Here is a 20,839-nt window from a genome sequence, read left to right as displayed (position 1 = left end):
TTTTGCTGCTCAGACATTGTGCCGTTGCTATGTTGGTGCTGGAATTTATGGTGACACTTACGGGGAGTCCCCAGTACATCCTTCGTTTGTGTTGGTTGTTAACATAAATAACCATATAACAATCACAGCACGGAAACAGGCCATCCCAGCCCTCCTAGTCCGTGCCGAATTCTTAATCTCACCTAGTCCCACCTACCCGCACTCAGCCCATAACCCTCCACTCCTTTCCTGTCCATATACCTATCCAATTTTACCTTAAATGACACAACTGAACTGGCCTCTACTACTTCTACAGGAAGCTCATTCCACACAGCTATCACTCTCTGAGTAAAGAAATACCCCCTCGTGTTTCCCTTAAACTTTTGCCCCCTAACTCTCAAATCATGTCCTCTCGTTTGAATCTCCCCTACTCTCAATGGAAACAGCCTATTCACGTCAACTCTATCTATCCCTCTCAAAATTTTAAATACCTCGATCAAATCCCCCCTCAACTTTCTACGCTCCAACGAATAGAGACCTAACTTGTTCAACCTTTCTCTGTAACTTAAGTGCTGAAACCCAGGTAACATCCTAGTAAATCGTCTCTGCACTCTCTCTAATTTATTGATATCTTTCCTATAATTCCTATAAACCTATAAATGAGGCACCTCACTGTATATTTCAATGCATATGTGAAAACTAAATAAATCTGAAACTGGATACAGGTAATTCAGAGAGCTTGGAAATCAGCGCAGAAAGCATTATCAATTGGGAAAGTTGCGACCATTTTTGAGAACAAGCCCAGCTTAAGTCTAAAACATACTTGTATTTTTGTTATGAACCAGGAAACACTCAGACTTCAGTGTAATTATTTCTCTACAACAGTGCATTGATCAGCTTCTTGAAGTTGTCCTCATTAATTCTTCAAAATATTCATCAGACCTTTATTCCCTCAACACTGCAGATTTGGGCTGTGCTAACTTGTTCAATAATCTGGTCTCTCCATGCCTCCTTCATAGGCCAATGCTTAAAGAATCATCAATTTCAGTTGAAGATGGTGCTACCGGACACATGTGACAGCTTACTGGTAGTTCAAAAAGCAAGAGATTTGACTAAAAACATTACTAGTAATACCTTATTTGAAGTAAGTTATGGTAAATTATCACTGTAAACAATGAAAAAGTGAGCGAAGGTGAAGCAAGTTTGGTGGATGAGCTTTGCTGGTGCATCGCAGAATCGACGCAGAGGGAGTGAGAATTTTGGAGAGGAGAAGTTGAGGAGAGGGGTTCTGACTCACTGGCCAGGGGCAAGGTTGGATCGCTCCAGGCACTGAGCCAATTTGAATAGTTTTAGAGCAGCTTCAGGCTAGGCAGTGAAATCTGGGCCTGGAGTGAGTTGCTGGATAGCATAGTCTAGGCCCGGAGCCTTTCGCTGCAGCAGTGCCTGAGTCTTAATGTGAGCAATTATGTGCTGCTTGGACAATTTTAATGCTGGATCAGATAGACTAGGAAAGGTAGGGCGTTAGGATTTTGCTTGCTCTCCACGATGTTCACACCTCTCTCCATGGCACTGAGGCTATGAAGACTGCTTTGGCTGCTGAGCTCCGTGCCCATTAATATGATTAGCTGATCCTGAGGCTTTGGGCCTGCTCCAGGCTGCTTTGAGTTTTGGATCTAAGGACTCAATTTGGTTCGGAATTGTCACTCGCATCTATTACTTGCATGATTTGTTGTTTTTTCCCTTTCTTTTGAATGTTGTGTTTTGGTCATTTTTTGTTAAATTTGGTTCTTTCAGGTTTCTTGCTTTTGGCTACCTGTAAGCAAACAAATCTCAGAGTTGTATAATTTATACATTCCTTGATAATAAATGTCCTTTGAGAACTCTGAATAGGGTCATGTGGGTTGAGCTAAAGAACAATTGTTGAGCTTTGTTCTGTGCTAGCTGATGTTTGTAGAGTATTTTTATGGGCTTCACATGAACTCAAATGAGTCATCCTATCATATTCAAAATTTCCCTTAGTTTAATATTTTTGATGAACTGAAACATCAGTGAAAAAGTTATTATAATAATGTTAGTTAGAAGTTGTGTCCTGCTCTAGGCACCACACCGCAGACATCTGAACCAGGATATTACACTTTATATAAAATCTTTTTAAAAAAAACACAGGAAAGAACCACAGCTATGTCCTGTTGTTTTTGGACTTTGCAATAACCTGGAGAGGAGCCAAGCATCTGCCAATCCAGGGAAATTTCCAATAACAATAATAATTTGTCTCTAATTGAGATGAGGATCTATTTTGACCATTTCCCCAAAGAGATTGGGCTGGTTAACATTTCAACCATCAGGCTACAAAATAATATTAAATATGTCAATTATCAGTTAATATTAAACAATTCTCACCAGCTAGAATTAATAAAAAGTTATAAGTGAATCCATATTATTGCATTTTATTAAGATTCAGCTCCCAGATGTATGGCGTTATAATGACAATGATTAGCTGAGAAGCACGAGAGGAACTTAGCACAGTTGGCCTTCATTTTAAGAAGAAAACATTTGGTGAGGTTGATCACTGTCCAGAATGGTTCATTTTGGAAGAATGTATCAGGAATTGACAGAAGCAAAGAGGTCTTTGCTCAGCTAGGATCCCCTATTTTGTTTCACTGCCTGTGCTCAATTATTGTGAGAATCACAAGATAAGGTTCTGCAAGACAGCCTATGGAGGTCTGTCAAAATCACAAAGTCTTTCAGAAAGTGGGTAGGAAACCAGCAGGAAAACGAGGAAGAAAATGAATAATAATGAAATGTCCATCCCAAGCCCTCTTCATTACCCTCTATTTATTTTGATTTATATCAAATAATGCCACAGTTTTTAAAATAAACAAGTGTTTTGCTCTCCCTAAGGGTTCGAGTATACTGTGGAAACAAATTTATTTTCAAGAGAACAGTTCACTCTTAAAGTCTCTTTGCATTATTTAAGTTTCATAACATAAATTGCACATGGCACAAGGTATTTCCAAACAAGAATTTTGACCTCTTTAAATTATGTGGCATTTACAGTTTTCTTGCCCCACAGCTTTAGAGAGGATAGTTCCTAAAATGATTACTTCAGGGATTTCAGATCAATCAGGCAAAACAAATCTGTGCTCTCATGAAAAACAAGGAGAGCAGGTAGTTGTGAACAGTACAAACTCTCTTCACCTCAAGCCACACACCACCTGACTTAAAAACATCGCTGGCTATTGGGCCTGTCCTCATTGGAATTTAGAAAAATGGGGGGAGGGGGATCTCATTGAAACGTATTGAATGTTGAAAGACTACATAGAGTGGATGTGGAAGGTATGCTTCCTATAAGGCCATAAGACCATAAGTGGGGGAGTCTAGGACCAAAGGGCACAAACTCAGAATAGAATTGACATCCACTTAGAACGGAGATGAGGAGGAATTTTTTTAGACAGAGGAATTGTTAAGTTCGTTGCCAAAGGAAGTTATGGAGGCCAGGTCACTGACTGTATTTAAAGTGGAGGTTGATAGATTCTTGATAAATCAGGACATGAAATGTTGAAAAGGAAATGGATCAGCCATGATGAAATGGCAGAGCAGGCTTGATGGGCCTAATGGCCTAATCCTGCTCCAATTCCTTATGTTCTTATTCACTGTAGAAAACCTGGAACTGCAGCAGCACTGTTAAAGCATCTTGATTAGATCCACTGGAATTCAAGAAGACAGCTCACCACCAGCTTCTCAAGGCCAAGAAAGGATGGGCAATGAGCTCTGGATTTAGTGATACTTCTATCCTATGTTTCTAAACCCAATTACCTCTTGTAACTTCTCTCAATTCATTTTTTCACAGGATTACATAGAATATTAATAGTCCTTGTTGGCACTTATGTTCCACTGCTGCTTTCCCCACTTATTCTCAGCCAAATCCAGTGTTACCTTCTTTCTTCTATGCTTTTTCAGCTTCTCTACAAATGTATCAGTACTATTCTCTCTAACCACTTTCTGAGGCAGTGAGTTCCATATTGTCACTGTGTTTTAGATAAAACACTGAAATCTTTGTAATATTTTCTGGTGGATTATCTTATATTGATAACCTTCATTAATGTTCTTCCCTACCAGTAAAATACTTTATCAAGAGAATAGTTTTTAGATGTTTCCAACTTTGCACTCAAAAGAGGAATTTTATTGTATTTATTTGTTCCTACATGCAAGAAAATGAAACTTTAGGTCATATATGGTAATAAATAATAATAAATTTACTTTGAACATTGAATTTCTATCAACATACATTAATTGCATCAAGCAATTTAGCTGAAATGATCAGAGATTAACTTGAATCATTTCTATCTCTATGGGGCATATAGAAATGCATCTGTTCTACTTCAGGATCAATAAAATATTAATGATGGACTTAATTTTTCTTTTCTTATTTTTGGAATAATTTCATTGCTGGATGATTAACTTTATTAACTGGTTACCTGGCAATAATCAGGACTAATAGATTAAGAGCATTCCTTCACTCTGGGGAATATAATTTTAATCAATTTGATCAATAATTGTGGTTTGCCTGTGGAAACCCACTGGGTTCATTAACCTCTTATGGGGATCTGTCATCCCTACCTGTTTGGCTGAACTCATAACAAACTGGTTGACACTTCACTGCTCTCTGAAATGGCCCGGCAAGTTTAAGAGGCAATAAATTCTAGTTGCGCTAGCTAGATCTGTAATTACAGTAATTCAAAAGAAAAGGGCTAATTACTCTTGCAAGACTTTCCCTGGGATGCTCAGACAATTAACGATAACACAACATCATCAGTCTCTTGACTTGTTATCAGCCATACATTCCTCCAGACATTTGACATTCCAAGGATCTTATCAGGAATGGCACTGATAGTTTTACCATCTGTTTTTCTTCAGTGATGCAACCTGGGTGAAGGTTTCCTTCCAAGTGCTCCTCCCACTCCGATGACTGAATGGCTCCTCCTTCCTCTGCACATCGCCAAGGCCGATAATCCAGACCTGAGAAACTCATTTGAACTCTGAGTCTATTTGGCTGGCAGTCAGTAACACAACACAAAATTTTGGCCCTTGGGATGACAGGCGGAGAATAAATCAGCTCATTTTTTCCTTATAACATAGAACACAGAACATTACATTACAGTAAAGGCCCTTTGGCCCACAATGTTGTGCTGATCGACTCAAAGATTAGAGATGTTGGTTAATGTTGAGGCTACAGTTACTTAATAGTAGTGTATTTTATTACAATTAACCTGCATCTACATTAGCCAATTGATATTAGATTCGAGAGAGTGCAGACAACCTGTGTGTTAAGGACATACAGTATATAGCTTTAACAAATAAGGGAATGAAATGGGAGTATGATAATTGGTGCTGTTATATATACATATGTTAATTATTTTCACAACACAGCACAGTTTTCTTCAACTTGGCAGATGGACCTATTCCAGGGAATTGCTTGAGACACACACACACACACACACACACACACACACAATCAAGAAAAAACTGCATTAAATCTGGAAATTAAAGCAATTTCATCTTCCTGGCGACAGCTGGGTTTCTAATGGATGGGAGTCATAAGTAATTCATGTTCTGAGCTCTACAATTTAAGGAAATATGGTAGGATGTGCAAGATATATATACATTTTTTTGGAGGACATACCAAATCCTTTATGAGTGTCCAGAGAAATGGAAGTTTGATGATGTTCTTGGCAGATACTGAGTTTCAGTACTTTGTGTATCCTTTCAAACACACAATGTTGCCACCATGTGGACAAAAAAATAAAAACTGAAGTAATAAGAAAGGTAGGTACATTAACCATAGCAAAACTCTGATCATCCAGCATATCTCAAACTTTGGTCACGACTGACAAGTACATTTTTCAGAAACTTTTATGTTATTCCTATACTTTATACATATTTTAATTTTTTATGCAATAATAGGTTTCCAGTGAAACCAGTAAGCTTAAGAGGAACAGGAAATACGTGAGCATTGCGGACTCTGACCCTGCTGCAAACCCACCCATGTTCTGATTGATTGTGCTCGTGTCCTCAGCCTCAGCCACACACCAAGGCCAGCTCTCTGGATCCTGGTCCCAGTTCCACCCCAGATTCCAGTCCTGGCCATACACCTCACCTGCGCTCAAGATCACCAGTCCGACTTCATGACTAAGGATGCCGGACCATTCGTCCTGTTGCTGGATATTAGATTATTTTAAAATATTGGATACTAGTGAATAACATTAATATAATAACGCCATTCAATTTGGTCCCCCAGAAGAGGAAAATTAAACCATAGTCCCTCATTCCTGTAAATAGTAAGTTGTTCCTGCACACTGATAAAAGTTATGTACTTTTACAGATTTTTAAACTTTTTAATGTTTGTTTTGCCTCTCTTCAGTTCTGTATTTTTCTCCCCTCTTGTTAATTCACTTTTTGCATTTGATTGACTCTAATCCAGCTCAGTTTCTCTATTTCTTTTCCCCACTTCAAACCTGGTAAGCAGAAACTGTTGATCCTGATGCGAACCAAGATCTAGAACATTAGAGAGAGTGGAGATGACATGTGTGTTTGGGATCTATGGTATACAGCTGTAGCCCCTCACCAGGCTCATATGCAAACTTGGCTCGTTATCCGGCTCTGCTAACAGCTATGTGACTCAGTGGAGAGAAAGCCACCTTTCATGAACAATGTACAGCTTGGGTCAGTATGATTTGAGGTTCAACCAAACTGGAACATAGTGATGTTATGATTAATAAAACCTCGATTGGAGCAAATGCTGTGTAAGTACTGCCCATACACAGCTGTCGGTCAGCAACAGATAACAGATTGTAAAACACATAAAATTATAGACTATATTTACAAATTTCAGCTTTTTCGAACAGTTAGTAGGAAAGAGAGAAAAAAAACACAATAGAAGGGCCCGTTACCGTTAAACCAGTCCAATGTGCACACAAAGTTGGTGCTCATTCTGGATTGACTTTACTCAAACGCGACACCACACACCACATTCCAAACTTCACTCAAAATCCACCTTGAACAAACGGGCTCTCTCTCAGGAGTGTTGACCCTTCCTCCTTGGAACCATTCCTCTGCACAAAGCACTTCGCTCCTTCCTGCGGCATTCTCAGGCACCTTTGCTCCTGTCCTCTCTGCAGCTCCTGGAAAGAAGACCCCGAACCATACTACTGCCCATCCCAAATCTCTCTCTAGAAATTTCTCCTGATTCTGCCATCCTGCTTGGCTGATGCAATATTCCTAAATTGAACAGCAGCGCTTCTTACCTCTGCCAAAACCAAAACATTCTACCAGCAGGACACATTGCTTTTGCAGAAACTGCTAAAATGAAGTATCTGTAGCATTGCAGTAGAAATCTTAACCTGGGCATTGCACAGCTTTAACAAACAATGGAATAAAATGGGAGAAGAATAATTGCTGCTCTTTATATGTATACTAATTAATTATTTAAACACAGAACACAGGGGCATAATTATCATGCTGCAGTACCAGTCAAGTAGTTTTCCATGACAGTGTGGTGAACTACATATACCTGTCTGGACACGCCCCCCCCTCCCGCTGACTGCTCCTGTGGCTCCTCCCACTGACCGTGGCTCCTCCCACAGACCCCGGTATAAAGGCAATTGAGGCCTGAGGCCTGAGCCCTGCCCTCAGTCTCCAGGATGTAGTATGGTGGTCAATTGCTGCTTGTTCTTTCTTCCAGCCAATAAAAGCCTATATCTTGCCTCACATCTCAGAGAGTTATTGATGGTGCATCAATTTTATTGGCTGGAAGTTTAAAACATAGACAGCATTTTACGTCTGGAAAAATTAGACCTTGATCCTCAAGACTCCGAAGCAGCTCTTGCCTTTGAACTCTGGCTTGCATGCTTTCAATCATACTTGGAACAGATTCCAGTGACTGAGCCTGCCACGAAGTACAAAATATTACTATCTAGAGTAAGTCCGCGCAGTGTTACTTCTGCAGACTCGAAAAGCACCCCCGAAAACGCTGCCCGGCCCGAGAAGCGACCTGCTCCAGCTGCGGGAAGAAGGGCCATTTCACCAAGATCTGTAAGTCTAAACCATGAGCGGGGTCGGGCAGCGCTGCGTGTGAGGCATGGGGGCCGCCATCTTGGTCGCCGACATCTTGCCTGCCTGCCTCGTGCGAGGCATGGGGGCGGCCATCTTTGTCGGCGCCACTTCGCCCCACCCCCGACCCACCGGTGCTTACCGGGCACCAAGACGGCAGTTCAACTCTGGCCTCCATAACCCTCGACCAAAATGCCCCACACCAGCTTGCCAGGTCAATGATGGACATCCTGGTGGAGGGGCACAGGACTAGCTGCCTGTTTGACACGGGCAGCACTGAGAGTTTTATTGACCCGGACACGGTGCAACACTGTGGACTCGTGACACGGCCGGTAAGCCAGAGGATCACCATGGCTTCTGGGTCGCATTCCACAGACATCCGGGTGGGTTGGGTAGCGACATTGGTGGTGCAGGGCACAGAATATCGGAACTTTGCGCTACTGGTCATGCCTCAACTGTGCGTGCCTGTGCTATTGGGGCTGGACTTCCAGAGCCACCTCGAAAGTGTGACTATGGCATATGACGGGCCCCTCCCACCACTCACTGTCAGGAATCCTCAGTTTTGTGGGACTTGGTCATATACCCCACTACTGACCACACACACACACACACACCGACCCACACATCCCACCCAGCACCATGCCAACAGCCGCGCTACTGACACCACTTGCAGCCTCTCCACCCTCAAGATCCCTCCCCCACCGCTGTTCGCCAACCTGACCCCCGACTGTAAATCTGTGGCAACTAAAAGCAGGAGGTACAGCGCGGGGGACAGGGCCTTCATTCAGTCAGAGGTGCAGCGGCTGCTCAGGGAGGGGATCATTGAGCCAAGCACAAGACCTTGGAGGGCCCAGGTAGTTGTTCGGACTGGGCAGAAAAATAGGATGGTCGTGGACTATAGCCAGACCATCAATAGGTTCACGCAGCTTGACACGTACCCCCTAAACCGCATCGCGGATATGGTCAATCAGATAGCTCAGTACAAGGTGTACTCGACAATAGATCTGAAATCCGCTTATCACCAGCTCCCCGTCTGCCCAGAGGACCGCCCCTACACCGCCTTCAAGGCGGGCGGAAGGCTCTATCACTTCCTGCGCGTCCCCTTCGATGTCACAAATTGTGTCTCTGTCTTCCAGAGGGAAATGGACCGGATGGTGGACCAGTGCCAACTGAAGGCCACATTTCCCTATCTGGATAATATCACCATCTGTGGTCACGACTGGTTGGATCATAACGCCAACCTCCAACGATTTTTCCAAGTGGCCAAAGCCCTGAACCTTACTTATAACAGGGACAAGTGCATGTTCGGAACCACCCGACTCGCTATCCTTGGGTATGTCGTGGAGAATGGGGTCATTGGCCCTGATCCCGACCGTATGCGTCCCCTGTTAGAACTCCCTCTTCCCACCACCCTCAAAGCCCTCAGACGGTGCCTGGGCTTTTTTTCCTATTACGCCCAATGGGTCCCCCATTACGCAGACAAGGCCCGCCCCCTGGTCAAGTCTACCACATTTCCCCTCTCTGCCGAGGCTCGCGCGTTAAAGGGGACATTGCCAAAGCAACAATGCATGCGGTGGACGAGACCATTCCCTTCCAAGTAGAGAGTGACGCCTCTGATTTCGCACTGGCTGCTACCCTCAATCAGGCAGGCAGGCAAGTAGCATTCTTTTCTCGTACCCTTCAAGGCCCGGAAATTCGGCACTCCGCGGTGGAGAAAGAAGCCCAGGCCATAGTGGAAGCTATTAGGCACTGGAGGCACTATCTCGTCGGCAAAAGGTTCATCTTGCTGACCAACCAGCGCTCAGTTGCGTTCATGTTCAGCAACCAACAGCGGGGCAAAATCAAAAATGATAAAATTTTGCGGTGGAGAATAGAACTCTCCACCTACAACTATGCTATCCTGTACCGGCCTGGAAGGCTCAATGAGCCCCCTGATGCCCTATCCCGGGGAGCGTGTGCCAGCGCGCAGCTCGACCAGCTATATGCCCTCCATGCACATCTTTGCCACCCGGGGGTCACCCGATTTTACCATTTCGTGAAAGCCCGGAACCTGCTGTACTCCCTTGAGGACATCAGGACGATGACCAGGGACTGCCAAGTCTGCGCTGAGTGCAAACCGCACTTCTACCATCCTGAAAAGGCGCAACTTATCAAGGCCACCTGCCCCTTTGAGCGACTGAGTGTTGACTTTAAGGGCCCCCTTCCCTCCACCGACCGCAATGTCTACTTTCTCAACATTATCGACGAGTACTCGCGGTTCCCCTTTGCCATCCCCTGCCCCGACACCACTGCCACGTCCGTCATAAAAGCCCTGCGCCAGCTCTTCACTCTGTTCGGATATCCCTGCTATATCCACAGTGATAGAGGGTCCTCCTTTATGAGTGACGAGCTGCGCCAGTACCTGCAGGCTAGGGGCATTGCTACTAGTTGGACCACGAGCTATAATCCCCGGGGAAATGGACAGGTGGAGAGGGAGAATGCCACAGAGTGGAAGGCCACACTTTTAGCCCTTAAGTCAAAAGGGTTGCCGGTCTCTCGATGGCAGGAGGTCCTCCCTGAGGCACTCCACTCTATCTGCTCCCTGTTATGTACATCCACCAATGCCACCCCTCACGAGCGCCTATTCTCTCTTCCCAGGAAGTCTGCCACTGGGACCACCCTACCGGCTTGGCTGACATCCCCAGGGCCAGTGCTGCTCCGGAAACATGTGAGGAGTAATAAATACTCCCCGCTGGTCGAGAGGGTTCACCTTCTACATGCGAACCCCCAGTATGCCTACGTGGTCTTACCTGATGGGTGGGAGGACACGGTCTCTGTCCGCGACCTGGCGCCCGCAGGAGCAGCAGACCACTACCCCGAACACTCCACGGTAACTATGAACCCTGTACCCGAGGTGACACCGCGCACACCGAGCCCTACACAGACTCCTTACGACACTCCTATACCGGGCGTCTTGCATGCGCATATACCAGGCGCCTCGCACACGCATGAGGGATCACTGACGCCTAGTGGGCTGACACCTCCAGTTAGGCCGGAACCAGCACAACCACCGTCTCTGGTGCAATCACCACCGGCATCTGTGCAATCACAGCTGGTGTTACGTAGATCGCAGCGACAGATTCGACCACCTCATAGACTTAACCTGTAAATATACTTGTAAGAAACTTCGCCCCATGGGGACTCTCTTTTAAAACAAAGGGGGGGGGGTGAATGTGGTGAACTACATATACCTGTCTGGACACGCCCCCCCGCTGACTGCTCCTGTGGCTCCTCCCACAGACCCCTGTATAAAGGCGATTGAGGCCTGAGCCCTGCCCTCGGTCTCCAGGATGTAGTATGGTGGTCAATTGCTGCTTGTTCTTTCTTCCCGCCAATAAAAGCCTATATCTCACCTCATGTCTCGGAGAGTTATTGATGGTGCATCAGACAGATGGCCAAAAATTCTGCAGGTATTTTACCAAGGGTATTCTACGTTTGTATATGTAAGTGGAAGCTGTCATTGTTGCTGTCATCAGGAAGGAGGGTCAAGAGCCTTAGGCCCTACACCACCAGGTTCAGGAAGTTATTACCCTTCAGCCATCAGGCTCCTGAACCAGCATGATCGATAACTTCACTCACCTCAACCCTGCACGATATCGTCTACCTATGGACTCACTTTCAAGGACTCTACAACTCATGTTCTCAGTATTATTATTTTCTTTGTATTTGCACAGTTTGTCTTCTTTTACTCATTCTTTGTTTATCTGTCCTGGTTTGTGTGTAGTTTTTCATTAATTCTATTGCATTTCTTTGTTCCACCGAGAATGCCTTCAAGAACATCAGTCTCAGGGTAGTAGTGTATATGGTGACATAAACGTTCCTCGACAATAAAATTTGAACTTTGAACTACTAGTCTGTCTTGCCACGATTAACACGCTGAGGTACATTTATGTTTGTGATGCTTGCCGAGGGTCCAAGCCTTGGCTGTTTTTATCTTTGTTGCCTCCCAGCTGTGACCTGGATATCCACAATGAATAATGAACGGTCACTTGGGAAAGGTGATCCATTTACTGCTGGATCTCTATCCAGAAATCTAAGTGGCTTCTAGAGTTAGGAACGTCACTGTAAACAAGGAGGATAACAAATGCAAGCATTATACATTGGATAATTAGCAATGACTCACGAGAAATACCACAATTTTGGTTGTTTATACTATTTTGATCTTTTCCCATAGTACATATTGTAGAACTCCACTTTCCATTGAATTTCAAAATTATGTCCTTACCTTTAATGATAATATTCCATTTACTTCTTTACTTCATCATCTCTCTATTCCTTAGTTTCCAGTCCCACCAGAGTGGTTCTGGATGAGGTGTATGTAAAGTAATTCCGGTCAGAGCGGAAAAGACTGTGCAGAGAAGAAAGCAAATTTTGCCAGCTACCTGCAATATGTCCAGTGGTCTATGCATATCTCAGGCGGTAAACTTTACAACATTTTGCCTAACACTTTAGGCCATCATAGAAATTGGTATGTTTACTTCAAAATCACTTCTATAACAATCTCAAAATTAAAACTTAATTATTATAGATTAACTAATGGCAGCATAGGTTTTGTTCTTAACTGCCAAACAAGTTAGTAAAGCACTGGTGTGCATTTATTACCAGTGTGCTGTTCTCAAAATGCATAAACTTAGAAGGACAGAGAGCAGCTCAGAAGGTAAGTGGTATGTTGATCTTCAGTGGAAGTGAATTCACGTGCAACATTAAGGAAACCTTGCTGCAGTTGAGAAAGTTGTGTGTAGGTTTGCTCTTTCTCCCTGAGGAAAAAGATGTTTACCTTGGAATCAGTGCAGCATAGTTATATTAATTTAGTTTCTACAATGAGAAATAGAAATGGAGTTAGATTGGCTCTTGTTCAATGGAGTTTACAAGAACAATGCTGGCCTCACAGAAACATGTAAGGTTCTGCAAGGCATTACTGAAGTTGATGAGTCTGGAACAATGGGGCATAAACTCATGAAGAGGTCAGCCATTTCATACTGAGACAACTCAGAAGGTTGTAAATCTTAGCATTCTTTAATCCAGAGGTCTACAGATGGTCACTGAGTCCTTTTGAAGGGTCTCCATAGTATCCAAGATATCTTCAAGTAGTAGTGCCTTAGGTAGCTGGCATCCATCGTTAAAGATCCCCACTGGCCAGGTCATACCCTTTTCATACTGTTATCATGGGGAAGGAGGTACAGAAGCCTGAAGGCACACACTCACTGATTCAGAGACCGCTTCTTTCCCTCTGCTATCTGATTTCTAAATGGACATTGAACCCATGAATACCACCTCACTTCTTCTTTATTTCTGTTATTTTGTACTACTTATTTTAAATTAAGTATTTAATGTAACTCAGTTTGTTTTTCTCCATATTTTTATCATGTATTTAATTGTACCTCTGCCATAAATTTAACAAATTTCATGGCATATGCTGGTGATGTTAAATCTGATTCTGATTTCAAAACATTGACAGTTTCTTCCCTTTTCCACAGATGCTGCCTGACCCGCTGGTTCCTCCAGCATTTTGTGTGTGTTATTCTGGATTTCCAGCATCTGTAGAATCTCGTGTTGGTAATTGATTCTTCTTTTTCACACTAAGCAGAATGGACATTACTGTTTTGAAACAATATAAATGCCTTTGAGGGAATGAAGGGAATATTTAACAGATCCAATTACTAGGAGAGATGAGACAAACTGTAGGTACTTTCCCAACAACTTAGAAAGTTTAATTGAAGATATTAATGACATTATTGAAGCTAAATATGCTCACTGGTTATAGACTCCATGACTATGGAGAAATAAGTAAAAATTACAGCCAGTCATTACAGGAGTGAATTGAGGAAATAACTGTACACACCCATGCTAGAAATTTGAAACTATCTTAGCAATTGGCAACTCAGTGCGAGGAGAATTATTAATTCAAAATCTGAGACTGAAACATTTTTACAGCCAGAGGTTTTAAGAGATACTCGGGTGGCACTGGAATGTTGTGACAGATCAGCCACGATCTCGCTGAATGTCAGCATTCTGAAGGGGCTAGACAGCCTGCTCTTATACTTGTAGAAATCTATGCAAATCATTTGAGAGCATGAAGAATCTCCCCTAAGATCCTCGTCAATGTCACTCGCTAACTATATACACAAATTGGTCCTGCATTTCAAGTTTGCTAGAATTGGCCGTCCCTTCATCTTTGCATGATAATTTAAGCCATGACCATGAAGTTGGTTTATGAATAATTGATATAAGACTGCATCCAAACTAAACTGTATCTCAATATTATCTTGGCTGTAAACGGAAGATAGCTGATGCACTCACTACAGTAGATTTACAGGTTTTCCGTATTAATGTATTCAGTGTAATGTTATCAGCAAAGTGTGCTAAGCCAACACTTTCCAGTAAATACTGGAGCTTGCTGACATGGAGTGAGACATGTAGCAATTGCAGTCTCTTTCGTAACACTTCAAGCAAAACATTTAAGGCATTTATGTAAGTCTTCCACCACAAATCAGATGTAAATATTTTTTAAAGAGCAGTAAAGTAAAATTGATGCCACTATTGAAAATTAATATATTGCTAGACAGCATTGTGAATTTAAATTATTGATCATATAAATTAAAATTCCAGCTGAAAGGAGATACTCAAAGGTCACCTACTCCACCTGAGAGACATCATGGTTCAACTTGCCTTGTTGCCAGATCCAAAATAAGGCATGCAAGAAGAAGCCTTATATCTATCCATCTTATCAAAGATTTACATCCACACTGTTGAAGTGTTTTGAGAGTTTGGTGATGAAATGTATCACTCTTGCCCAAGAAACGATTTAGTTCTGCTCCAATTTGCCCACCGGAGCGACCTCATTGGCTCTTCACTTTAACCTGCACATCTGGACAGCAAAAAATAATATATCAGGATGCTCTTTATTGACTACAGCTCAGCATTCAATACCATCATCCCTTCAAAACTAATCAATACACTCTAAGACCTTGGCCTCAATGCCTCCTTGTACAATTGGATCCTCAATTTCCTCACTTGCAGATCACAGTCAGTCGGGTTAGCAACAACATATCCTCCACAATCTCCATCAGCACAGGTTCACCACAAGGCTGGGTGCTCAGCCCCCTGGTCTACTTGATTTACACTTACGACTGTGTAGCTAAGCACTGCTCCAATGCTATATTCAAGCTTGCTAATGACACTACTGCCGTAGACTGAATCAAAGGTGGTGAGGATTCAGCATATGAGAGGGAGATTGAAATCTGGCTGAGTGGTGCCACAGCAACAACTTCTTACTCAATGTCAGCAAGACAAAAAGAGCTGATTATTGACTTTAGGAGAAAGAAATCAGAGGTCCATGAGCCAGTCCTCATCAGAGGATCAGAGGTGGACAGGGTCAGCAACTTTAAATTCCTCTGTGTTATCATTTTGGAGCATCTCACCTGGCCTGGGCTCAGCATGTAAGTGTAATTACACAGAATCATGACAGCACCTCTACTTCCTTAGGAGTTTGTGAAGATTTGGCATGACATCTAAAACTTCAACAAACTTCTTTAGATTGATATGGTCGTTATGCCTGCAAGAACAGTGAAAAGGCGGCATTATCAGGTGTTTCAAGTGCTGCACTGACAACTCGATCCAGCATCACGTCGTTGCCATCCAGCGACAGGGGCAGTAGGGCATCATCAAGTAAGGCTGCCAATGCAAGAGCTAAGGCAGAAGCCGCCAAGGTGCGAGCGTTGTACGCCGAACAAGAAGCAAAACTGAAAATGGAAGCGGCTGCCAGAGAAGCCGAAAACCAGAAGGAAGTTCTTTCTTAGATGAAGGACCCAAAACTGCTCACAATACTCCAAGTGAAACCTCAGCAGTGCCTTGTAAAGCCTCAGCATTACATCCTTGTTTTTATATTCTAGTCCTCTCAAAAGGAATACTGACATTGTTTTTGCCTTCCTCACCACTGACTCAACCTGCAAGTTAACCTTTAGGGAATCCTGCCCCTCCACTTATCTCCGACCATCTGCAAACTTGGCCACAAAGCCAACAATTCCATCACCCAAATCGCTCACATAGAACGTGAAAAGAACAGTCCCAACACCGACTCCTGCGGAACACCAGTAAACATCGGCAGCCAACAAGAAAAGGCTCCCTTTATTCCCACTCTTTACCTCCTACCAATCAGCCTATGCTCTATCCATGCTAGAATCTTCCCTACCTTGCTAAGCAGCTTCATGTGCGGCACCTTGTCAAAGGCCTTCTGAAAACCCCAGTACTGTATGCAACATGTACTGAACAACCTTATGTGAACAACGTGCACCTCAACTTAATGCCATTTTATTGAAAGAGCAAACTTCCTAGAGTGCAGGCTGCCCCTCAGTAACCAAGTGAGGGCTCGGAGCAGTGAGTTTGTGGGGGGAGGGAGGGGTCAGGGTAGAAGAATCACATGGTATCCTGAGGTCCCGCTCGCCTTTAACAGGTTTGAAATGACACTCAAATATTGAGAATGTAAAAGATGCCACATTCTTCACAAATAATTATAATTCATGGAAGCCACATTAAACAGATCAAAGACTGTTTTTTGCCGGGACAGCAACTTGACTCAAATGAATAGGTTTCCCACTCACGTACTGGCTGGCCCTGGCATCGGGCATCAAACCTGAGGCCCATCCTAATCCCATCCACAGCTTCCAAGGGGCTCTGAATAGCTGGTTCACCATGTGTAGAACCAAAGTACACAAATTCACTGAGATCCCTGCTGCCATGGTGTGTGAAAGATGGGCCTGGCCTTGCTATGCAGTTTTACATTCAGTTCTTTCACTATCTGTCCTTTGGGGAAAAAACTCCTTCCGGAATGTACACTTGACAACAAGTCTAATCAGACTGTGGTCAGCATGGAATGCCTGCGTGAGAAGTACAGGTTCAATGGGATGTTTTCTTGAGCCATTTGTTAGACAGCCTTATCACCAGAGCTCACCAACAAACTCCCAGACCTTGCTTGGTTAGCAGTAAGAGGGGCTCCCCCTGTATGGCCAAAGTCTTATTCCAATGCATGCTATTGAGATGAGTTTATTGTTGTCACATGTACCAAGATACAGGGAAAAGCTCGTCTTGCACACTGTTTATACAGATCAAAACATTCCACAGTGTGTTGAGCTAGAATAAGGAAAAAACAATAACAAATCAGAATAAAGTTCGAAGTTCAAAGTAAGCTTATTAGCAACGTATATAAGTCACTGTATACTACCCTGAGATTCATTTCCTTTGCAGCAAATACAAAGAAACACAATAGAATCAATATAAAACTGTACACAACAAAGACGAACAACTAAAGTGAAAAGGACAACAAACTGTGCAAATACAGTATAAAAAAGTAAATAATAATAATAATAAATATCAAGAACATGAGTTGAGGAGTCTTTGAAAGTGAGTCCATGGGTTGTGGGATCAATGGTAGGATAAGTGAAGTTATCGCCTCTGGTTCAAGAGCCTGATGGTCGAGGGGTGATAACTGTACCTGAGCCTGGTGGAGTGGGATGTGAGGTTCCTCTACCTCTTTCCTGACAGCAATAGTGAGAAGAGAGCTGGCCTGGATGGTGGGGTGGTGTGCGGGGGGGGGGGGGGGGGTGGTCCTTGATGATGGATGCTGCTTTCCTGCAACACCACTCCTTGTAGAAGTGCTCAGTAGTGGGGAGGGGCTTTATCTGTGAAGGACTGAGCTGTATCCACTGCTTTTTGTCAGCTTTTCCATTCAAGGGCATTGGCGGTTTTATACCAGGAAGTGATGCAACTAGTCAGTATACTCTTCACTTTTTACACTTTCTAAAGTGTAAAAACTATTGAAAAAGTGCAGTGCAGGTAAATAATAAAGTACAAGATCATAACAAGATATATAAGATGGATTCTTGACCTCACTATCTAAGAGATCCATTCCAGAGTCTGATAACAGTGGGATAGTTCTTGAGACAATTGCTTTAGCAAGGTGACTATCACCCAACCTTTTGTGGACGGTGTATTTATGAAGAAGGTCTGGAGAAGGATGTAAGGTTCTCCTTGTGCAGCTGTGTCAGATCTATGGGCTGTTTTCAGAGAAACCCAAAAGTCAGACTTCAACTGCTGCAGGAAGATTGTCAACTTGGTGAAAGACGGCCTTTAATCTGCCTGAAACATACTGGTTTTCCAACACAGCAAGATGTCCTGAAAGGGATGCTGTGAGATGGATCAGTTGATTGAGTGGTGTTGCAACGGCAACCTTGCACTCAACAAGACAAAGGAATTGATTGTGCACTTTAGGAAGGGGAAATTGGGAGAACATACACCAGTCCTCTTTAAGAGGTTAGCGATGGTAAGGGTGAGTATCTTTAAGCTCCTGGGTGACAACATTTCAGAAGATCTGTCACGGCCCAACACTTTGATGCAATCATGAAGGCAACCACTAGTAGCTATACTTCGTTAGGAGTTTGAGGAGACTTGGTATGTTACCAAAGGCTCTTGCAAATGTCTACGGGTGTATGATGGAGAGCATTCTGACTGGTTGCATCACAGCCTGATAAGGAGGCTCCAATGCACAGGATCAAAAGAGGCTGCTGTTATGTTTTGTGACTTCAAAACATTAAACTGATTCAAAGGAAAACACAGGAGTCCAAGATGTGACTCTAACTTTGAGCAAGGTATACAATTCGCGTATTTTTACTTAAACCCATATGAACTGTCCAAACAAATAAAGAATGCTTACCCAAACAATATATTTACAATATTACTCAAATATTAAATACACAACATTCCTCCCTGCTCAGCTGTAAAATCCAATATAGAATGCATCACAACTATATACACAGCATTCTATATAATATAGACAACTACAGCATAGTAGATTTTAAATTGTTCCATTTAGGCCTAAAGATTTAATTGCTGTGGAGGCTTTCTTACTCCTGTGGATAACATCTTTCCTGACAAAGGAGATCATTCTGCTTGGCAGGTGAGACTTGTGGCTGTGAAAACAATCTCAGGTTCTGAGTCTTCCTTCCATGGAGGTTAGACTCTGAGACTGCTGAAGGTAGTTCAGGCAGCCTCTGGACAACTTTCTTCTCCTTTTCTTGGTTTTTCCCGCTCTTTGCCTCTTTCTAGGATGGGTTTCTTAATCTTGGGTAGGACATTTAGGTCACCAGAGTATTCTCTTATTAATCCTTCTATAGTTCCCTTGACAATCTGATCTCTACTCTTGGTGTCTGCATTCACAACATCATTTCACTAATCCTCTGCTTTCATATTTCCATTGACTCCTTTATAGAGTCATAGAGAAGTACAGCACAGAAACAGGCCCTTCAGTCCATCTAGTCCATGCCAAAACCATTTAAGCTGAACAGAAACTCCCATCAGCCCGCACAGGGACCAGAGCCCTCCATACCCCTAATATCCATATACGTATCCAAACTTCTCTTAAAGGTTGAAATCAAAGTCGCATGCACCACTTGTACTGGCAGCTCATTCCATACTGTCATGACGCTTTGAGTGACGAAGTTTCCCCTCATGTTCCCCTTAAACTCCTCACCTTTCACCCTTAACCCATGACCTCAGGTTGTAGTCCCACCCAACCTCAGTGAATAAAGCCTACTTGCATTTACCCTATTTATACCGCTCATATATCCCGTTCTTTTTGGCCTTCCATTCGTCCAGCTATGCTTTAGTTTTTGCATCTACTTTTACATGAATCTGTTTGTTTCTCACTTAAAGCAATAGCCTTAATGCACACAGAGTGGACACCAGTCCTTTTTACTCACAAAAGCTGAATGCTTGCAACTTTCCTGAAGCTCCTTGAACTCTCTTCCTACTTCAAACGAAGCCTCATTTCAGAAATAACTGCCTGATTAACATATCAGAAGCTTCCTCAGACACGTTGCCTACAAAAACTGTTGTAGCTTGATGACTGCACTCTCATGATTTATCTGAAAAGCATGGTACTTCTTTGCTCAAATTTGCTTTCTAAACAGAAGTACAGAGGTTGGCACCAACACCTGTTTATTCCCTGCTGGGCAACTATTCATGGTGTTCAGCATGGAGACCTTTGTGACATCATTTGGTAACTGCCTTAATTCACTTCCAGTTGACTCTTTTGCAGGGGATATGGCATGCAAATGGTAAATGGATCTGCAATTATGTTGTAGTTGGCTTTGCCAAACATGCCCCCACAATGCTGGTCCTGCTGCTTTTACCATATGTGGCTTGTTGGTGTATTTCACTGTCGTGAACATCATTCCAGTTAACCACATCCCATTTGCTGATATAGGTGACAAACAACACCGGAGCCAACACTAGTCACAGGCCTCCAGTCAGAGAGTCAACCATCTACAATCACACTCTGGCTTCTCCCGCAAAGCCAATGTCTCAACCAATTTACTATCTCATCTTGAATGTCGAGCGGCCGAACCTTCTTGACCAACCTCCCATGTAGAACCTTATCAAATGCCTTACTAAAGTCCATGTAGACAACATCCACTGCCTTGCCTTCATCAACTTTCCTGGTAACTTCCTTGAAAAAACTCTATAAGATTGGTTAGACGTGACCTACCTGCACAAAGCCAAGCTGACTACCCCTAATCAGTCCTCATCCATCCAAATACTTAGATATCCGGTCCCTCAGAATACCTTCCAATAACTTTCTTACTAATGATGTCAGGCTCACTGGCCTATAATTTCCTCCTTTATTATTAGAGCCTTTATTGAACAGTGGAACAACATT

The 20,839-nt window shown here is 43.2% G+C and overlaps 1 protein-coding gene across 2 annotated transcripts in view; it reads left to right on the top strand.

Annotated features, from left to right (window-relative positions):
* The window catches only part of meak7 (MTOR associated protein, eak-7 homolog), a 112,721-nt gene that overhangs the window by 35,131 nt on the left and 56,751 nt on the right, over positions 1 to 20,839 (top strand). Inside the window, exon 1 of one of the 2 annotated variants that reach the window (XM_073070331.1) lies at positions 13,605 to 13,683. The exons of the other annotated variant lie outside the window; for it this stretch is intronic. The gene's annotated coding sequence lies outside the window, so the exon portion shown is untranslated. Of the gene's footprint in view, positions 1 to 13,604; positions 13,684 to 20,839 lie in introns of those variants that run through there. 2 annotated transcript variants of the gene reach the window in all.

The sequence above is a fragment of the Hemitrygon akajei genome, chromosome 17, assembly GCF_048418815.1.
Source record: "Hemitrygon akajei chromosome 17, sHemAka1.3, whole genome shotgun sequence".
In the NCBI taxonomy this organism is placed as follows: Eukaryota; Metazoa; Chordata; class Chondrichthyes; order Myliobatiformes; family Dasyatidae; genus Hemitrygon; species Hemitrygon akajei.
Note: the sequence above shows the minus strand (reverse complement) of the source record. Positions and strands in the feature narration are given on the sequence as shown.